The sequence below is a fragment of the Halyomorpha halys genome, unplaced genomic scaffold (genome assembly GCF_000696795.3).
Source record: "Halyomorpha halys isolate HHAL.00 unplaced genomic scaffold, Hhal_1.1 Scaffold88.1, whole genome shotgun sequence".
NCBI classification, from domain to species: Eukaryota; Metazoa; Arthropoda; class Insecta; order Hemiptera; family Pentatomidae; genus Halyomorpha; species Halyomorpha halys.
Genome location: NW_027114863.1, coordinates 306,779 through 314,987, shown reverse-complemented (window position 1 = coordinate 314,987; position 8,209 = coordinate 306,779). Strand labels below are relative to the sequence as shown.

Below are 8,209 nucleotides of genomic sequence, written 5' to 3'. Positions count from 1 at the left end.
AAATATATACAAACAAAAGAATAGACAAGATGAACATAATCAAACTATCTGTATGAAAAATAAATAAATAAAATAACATAATGATAAAATAATATATACAATATTTACACAATCGACCTGAGGATCCCTGAGCCCACTCTATCCCCCACGTGTGAGGGGTAGAGCAGAGCTCAAGAGTACAAATATTGAAACTGTAAGGGTATATAGTAATATTAAAATTAGAAATAAAGGAATAAAAATAGACGAATACAAATAAAGATAAAGATACGAAAATAAACTAAGTAAATATTTGTACAAATTGAAATTTTTAAAAAATTGATATACAAATAACAGTAATTAGAAATAGTTTACATATTCTATTTGTACTATATAGTTGGATTAGGAATCGACTTAATGTTCTTAGATATATATTATCTATCTATTTAAATAAAAAACCACAGATCCCCTTTCTATGGTATGCTAGATGTAATTGGGTATAATTTAACATTGAATTATATTCCATTGGTGCCTTATTTAACATTTTACTCTTCTATTCTAATCAGGTGAAATTTAGGGTATTTAACCCTAAGCACTCTGCTGTCCCCTCTGATGGGTCATGCAAGTTTATTAGTGATTACGGAGAATGAACTTATTCCACGGCAATTTTCTAGGAAACGTATGTTTTCCTCAAATATCAAGATGAAAATAAATCAATCTGTTTGACGTCGATAGAGAACATGCGAAGTTTATTCACGACGACTAAACACTTCTCTAATCCGTTGAGCAATATGTAGAATAGAATTAGAGGAACAAAGGTACACCAATTCAGAAAACTGAGAAAAGAAATTTACAAGAGCACACCGTATTGAAGCGTCGAGTAGTAAAATCTCTACAGTATTAAAGACAGTGTTGTGATTTCGTAATTTCCAAACCATTGCTTTATCCTTTCTTTTATTTTATAATCATTATTTTTTTTTATAAAAATAACACTTATGAGTCTCGTGATCTAAACAGTAGGGATGACGAGTTGTGAAACATGCACAAACCAACCTGCAATAGATATTGGGAAATGCTTCATAATTCACCATAATATTCAAAATTATAAGATATTTTTAAATATGTTTTCTGCAACGGCCACAAATACATATAAACCAAATTTCATTACAATACCTCACTTGATTCTAAAATGGTACTATATAATATCACGATTCTACGGAGTACGTTTTCACGAAAAAGTTGCGTCGAGTTGTTGGTAAATAACGTCCAAAACGGTGCCGAATGCAAAGGGTTAAACACTAAATCAAATTAAGATCCACCAGCTTTTTCCCCAATTAGGAGTACCTCGGTACCCGTAAGGCTCCCGAAACCACAGGGTTGATTCACGGCTACTGTAACTGAATAAACAGGAGTTAGAGCTAGATTAACAGTAGTAAAGTGCGTTACGTTGAACGTTTTCATTAACTATTTGAATACAAAGCTTTCCAATGTTAGGAGGTCAGGAAACTTAAAGTAATTGCAAGAAAATTTCTCGTCCACTAAGCATTGAAAATAAAATATCAAAATTTATATAACTAATAAATAAAACACAGCTTGAAGTTTTAGATCTATTTAAATGAAAGCCGATTCAAGAACAAACAATCTTTTTATCTATCTACTTTGAGAATTAATGCACATAGATATGTTTTGGTAAGCTGTATTTTGTTCAAGCTCTCGGCAAAGTAGAGTTACGTTGATAACTCACCAGGCTCATTTGGTTTTTTTTTCTCTTTTCAAAACCCATTATCCCTTTAATTAGTTGTGTAATTACCTCTCAAGCCTTAATTAGCTCGTAGTTTTTTTTTGTTTAGGTGATAATGTTTTTTCTTAAATTAATTGAAAATATCCAACATATTTTTACGTAAAAACGATTGAGTAATCGATTAACAATTAATTTAGTAACTAAAAAACGTATATAAATAGCAGGGGAAGATTTAATGCATAAGGATCTCCATATAAATTAAATATTATTTCTTATTTATTTAATTATATTTTTTTATAGGTGAATGTATATTTGTTGAATAATTGTAGGTGATATTACTTCACCTTAATATTAATTCACAATAAAGATGTTTGGTGTTATGGCTAGCATGTCATCTTTAGGAAAGTAACTTTTATTTTTATTTTAGGTTGGTTCTACAGACTTTGTCGATGTTTGACCGCACGAACCAGCCTTCTCCACGCTTGTCTATCTTGTAGCAAACAGCTTTTCAGTTTGCTGCACCCAGCTCTTTCATATCTTGATGATCAAAGATATGAAGATGATCCTGTCTATACATTTGGTTTTTGGCCTCCCACGTGGTCTCTTGCTAACTATACTGGCATTCTTTGTTGTGTAGAGGCGTCCTGATGGATTTCTTTGAGCCACATGTCCCACCCATTATCACAAAAAAATAAATATAATTTTAAAAAAATTACAATTGTACAAAATTAATTGATGTCATGGAATCATATGTATGTTTTTCATTGTTATACTATTTAAATGAAGATGATAATAACCACTTAATTGTTCATTGCGAAAGTTTTTTCTAATTTACCAAATATTTTGTCAAAATAAAACATTTTTTTTTTAGTATTTGTCTTTTCTCGTATACTCAATAGAAATGGTGAGGAACCTGGCCGACATTTATCCGTATATGTGTTGAAGCAATATATGTATAAATTAAAAAGCAAATGAAAGTTTTAAGTAGTTAATTTATTTCATACGAACCACGGGCAATGTAATTACCACTTTATAGATTAAAAAACATTTATACCAAACCGTAAGAATGGGTAGCTCAGCGGTAAGGTAATATGTTACTAACATCGAGGATTTGGGTTCAAATCTATGGCAGATAATTATTATTTTTTTCACTGCAGCCATGAGCCCTCCAGGGTCCACCCAGCCTCATCAAGAACTTAACTAACCCTTGATTGGGTAAAAATCTGGTCGACACTGAACAAATCACATTGTTGTATAACCGTTGGTCTAATCACAGTACTTCTCAATAAAATACTGCACCCCTGACACATCATATGCTATAGCTGTATAGTTTTATTATTGTTTTTTTTTGTAAACCCGCCATTATTCAGGAGTGAAAGAATGATTCATAAATGGGTAATCTCCTTTCTTCTTCTTGTTAAATAATTTTACACTATGCATACATAAAAAATATAAATATAGATTTATTATTCTGCAACACTTAAATTTTGAAGTGTTGTGGTCACGTTGTATAGAATACAATAGATATTATACATGTATTATGTATTACGGCTCATGCTAGGAACTTGGACCAAGTGACAGTAAGTCCTAGTGAGTTGGCCTTCATCACATTCTCAGTAGATTTTGTTTATGATTGGTGCATTACTGCAAACCCACAGTGGGACATACTGGCAGATCGGTACAAAACAGCATACTACTTCACATCTAGAAGACGAAATCATTCGGTGATCTACGCCTGGCGACATAGAGATCCCTATTTGGAGTATCGGTACCACAAACCTTCTTTTTTTTTGTTCAGTCCTTTGGTAAGTGTTATCAAATAAGTTGGAATAAGGTCAGAGACTTATAGGACAGAGAGAAGTCTGGTATATTAACCGCCTTACCTGGTTAATATAACAGTTACGTTCTTTTTTTAACAATTGATTATGTAGGTATAGTCTCGTACAAAAGACATCCCTAACTATATATAACGTAATAAATTAAAAAAAAATTAAGATAACACAAATAGATAAAAATAATAGTTCTTAATAAGACAGAAAAGTAAAGTTAATAACAAAAACATTCATAGACCTAACAAAAAACAATTTCCCTTGGGGAAAAAAAGTTAATTAGAAAAATGGATGAAGATAAAGATTGAGAAAATAAATAAATTAAAAGAAAATAGAATTTACAAATATAGAATTCAACAGCCTAGGCTTCAGTCTTCGGGTTGAGGCTGGGTTTCCCAAGTTATAGACCACTGCTCCTTTAACTGTCGGACACTGGAAGTGGAACTTCATCAACGGTTTTTTTTAATTATCATCCATTTGTAATTCCCGATGCAATTATCTGAATTTTAAAATTAAGTATGTATATATTTACTATTTGATACTTTATTCAGTAATGTTTATTCTTGGTATCTGTTAATTGTTTTTGTAAATAGTACGTTTTAAAAACATTTTATTTTAAATTTTCTTTTACCTTTTTACTCAAGAAGTGATCTTATATTAATTTTTATTTTGTTTATTGAAGAAATATGTCCGTATTATTTTTGATATTATGCTGCTATTTGGAATTTTCTTTGTTCAAACATATATCCTTTAAACATAATAATATTTAATGGTAAGGTTTTATCTAATACTGGCTGGCAGTTTTGGGAAGTTCATTTTGAACCCCTATTGCCGCAATATTGAGTAATACCAAACATATTTTATTTATACCTTGTAGTGAGCATTATTCTTTCTAATCTATAAAAATAGTCAAAAGTTCAAACAAAAAATTAAAGTATTGACCAGAAATTCCTGCGAGAGACATTATATACGATCTGTTGATGGTAATGTAGTTATCTCGATTTTAACCAGCCTCTGTACTATTATCCAACGAATTTATATACAAACAAAATTCTGTCCAGTGAGATCGAAGTTTCAGAAGGTACTCATTTATACTTTAAAGGCTAAGTTGAACAAACTACATGACAGACGAAACTGGCAAAAATATTCTTGCGTTCCAATGTTCGTGCCTATGAGATTAGTAAGGTTGATCAATGGCCCAGAGACCAGGGGCCTATCTTGAGCTAATCAAATGTAATTGCTGAATGCAGATCTAGGACTGAATCCAATTTCTTGAAGTGGGCCTTGGCCTACATCAGCTGTGAATCCCTTTCCACCGCCATGAAGATGCCCGTCCTTCGCATATCCTCTACTACTTTGTCTTTCCATCGTGTCTTTCTTTGTGTAGCCAAGACACTTGGTAAATCTTCTTCGCCTGCCTGCCTCATACACCAGGTTAACAGGTCCAAACCATCTTAACTTATTCATTCTTACTTCATCAAAACGCGTAGGTTACAAAATAATTAGTATTGAACATTTCAACATTTTCAAATAGGTTTTTGCCAGAAATACTGGGTGGCATTGGACGCTGGGAAAACTGGTTTATCATTAATACTATTAAAATCTTTCAACATAAAAGGAAGTCCTTTGTAGAAATTCGAGACACCTTTAAAGGATACATGATGTTTCAGGGAAGGTTTAATTAAATAAGACTAGGTATCAGGATAAGTGGATATAACACTTATCGGGCAGTCTTAATGATATCTACATGAGGGGTGGAGCTACGAGAAGCCAATGAGGAAGAAGAGACTAAAAGATAACACCCCCTGATAGGGGGGTAGTCGGACTGAATTACGGATAAAAGAGAGATAATCACTTCAGCCAGAGAGTTGAAGAAGAAGGACACTTTAAGCGGATCATTGGAAGAAAGGGACCTTTAGTCAGATCGTGGATAAGACGGTATTAGATAAAGATAAGAGAAAGAGATGACAGCCAGTCATATCAGTGCTTGAACTTGGCAAGATACCAAGGTACGCATCACCACCTGCAGATTTCCACCCAACCAACTGGCTATTCATACATATTACCATATATCAAGACAATCTGTCTGAATCATGGTTATTTTATTACATCATTCATGGACATATTAAATAATATATTATATTATATATTATGTTTCTAATGGTAATAATATTTTATGAAGATATTTAATTGGTAACATGGTAACTTGGTAAGCACGCTAAATGCCTTTAGAAAAGTAATCTAATAACAGTTTTTAGGACTAAACAAATTTGAATTGATATAAATAATTGTGGATCGTTACCTTCAACAATTATCCAGGCATCCAATAGACAACAAACATAGCATTAAACTATTATATTTTTCTTACTTCTTCCAGCTCCTCCACACACATATCGATAAAACCTTTGATTGACAAATAACTAATAATAGCTAATAACTAATAATTGATAGTTTGAAAGAATATTGTTGTTCTTTCAAACTATCAAACATTATATACTATAAGTCATTTAATAGATGTATAGTTCAGGCCTCGCTTTTATAGGTTACCTCTGGTCTAATTATGGCTTTTTTAGTGTTGATCTTATTGGCGCGTGGTATCAGGTTAATCCTTACCGATCTAGTTATTGCATAGCGCCACTCTTTTAAAATCCTTAATCTCACTTCTTTATCTTCTTTAACTTTAAGATTCATTAAGGAACCGAGATACTGAAAGATAGATATTACTGTAATAGCAGGTAGTAAGTAGAAAACTTCTGGAGAGCTTCGGAATGTTCAACCCGATATTATTCAATGACCCGGTAAATTTCAAATTCCGAATGAGGAAAATCTTGGAAAGATATAGGGGATTCGTCCATTTTTGGAATATTCCATCAAAACTGTCCCGCGTAACATGAGAACCTAACCCGATACATGCCGAAACTCAACAATATTAGCTCGAATTATTTGTATCAATTTCTGTCTAAACCCTCGAAATTAGACCTTAAACTGTTATTTATTTATGTAACTCAAAATCGTATTGCTAAAGTTTTTTTTTTTACTGTGAGAAATGTAAGTAATTTCATAGCAGCCTAAAAACTCTCCTTATGGTTGAGTATTCAGAGAATTTTGTTAGAAGGCACAATGATGACTGTAAATTAGTATTTTATAATTATTACCCCTTATTTTTAAATATTCATTAATTTTTATAATTATCACTTATAATTTATTCATAATTTTTATTTAAACGGATTTATTTTTTTATATTTTAATGGAATATATTTGTACATGACTATAAACGACTTTTATGTATATATAATTTTCTATAAGCAGTCAGATAGCGAAATCACCAAGACCATAAAAAATATTTTTAAAAAAATACAACTTTTTAGATAATGTTAATGAACTATCATGAAAAATAGAAAGTTATAGTTATAAAAAAAAATTATAATGGCTATTTTTTCAGGGCTAGTGTTCCTTAACATTAGAAGGCGCGATAATGACAGTAAATCTATTTTATAATAGGGACAGTATTTTGAGATGTAGAAATATACTCTTATTATTTTCATTTTTTCTTAGGCGATACATTTGATGAGATGATTTGGTAGTAATTTAAACTCATATCCGAACTCTTAAAATAATGAACACAAAAGGAATATGACCGGACTATCAGTATACCGTTTACATAAAATATTAAAAATAAATATAAATGTGTAGTACTACAACCCATGAAGGGTCAGGTGTCAGGTAATATTACTACTCCAGAAAGTACTGTTACTAGATCAACGGTTGTAGAAGGAGGTGATTTGATCAGAATCATGCTCTAACGCTACATTTTTTTGAAATTAAGGGAACCCACTTTATGAGGACCTCGGAGGGTTTCAAAATCCACAGATTTGAATCACGCCTACAGTAACAGAATAAATAATTATCTATACCTGGGAATTCACCTAGATCGCCGCCTTAACTGGAATCACCATATCAGCATCAAACTAACTCAAACCTATGCAAGGTTAGCAATGTTATATCCTATCCTAAACAGAAATTCCAAACTAAAACCAGAAACAACTGTTCTTAAATTTAAAACAATTCTCAGGCCACTGCTGATGTACGGCTGTGAAGTCTGGGGAGCGACATCCTTCACGAAAAGAAAAAAAAAACTACACTCTTTTCAAGTCCTAAGAATCGCAGTTAATGCACCTTGGTTCATAAGAAATAGCCAATTGCATCGCGAATTACATATGGAGTCAATAGAGGATTATATAAAAAAACGGTTCATGAAGTTCCACTCCCAGTTACCGACAGTTAAAGGAGCAGTGACCTACAACCACTGCTGCAGGACATTATGTTATAAATTTTAATAAATATAAAATTAGTTCATAGTCCCACTACCTTTATTTTACTTTTTATTATTACTCATTTTATTTATTCATTATTATTTTTTTCTCTATTTCTATCTTCTCTCGTCCCTTTTTCAAATTAACTTGTTTGTTTTTACTATTAGAGAGCAATTTTTTGTTTTATTTAAGTGTACTAATATCATTATTTTTTGTTATTAATTTTACTTTTCTCTTTTATTAAGAAACATTATTCTTATCTATTTTTTTTCTTCTTTTAATAATAACATAGTTTATAGTTAGGGGTGTCTTTTGTACGAGACTATACCTCCCATAATCAATTGTTAAAA

At 31.5% G+C, this 8,209-nt stretch overlaps 1 protein-coding gene across 7 annotated transcripts in view; it reads right to left on the bottom strand.

The window, feature by feature from the left end:
- Window positions 1–8,209, bottom strand: part of LOC106677142 (anoctamin-7) — a 384,257-nt gene that overhangs the window by 121,455 nt on the left and 254,593 nt on the right. The window lies entirely within an intron of this gene.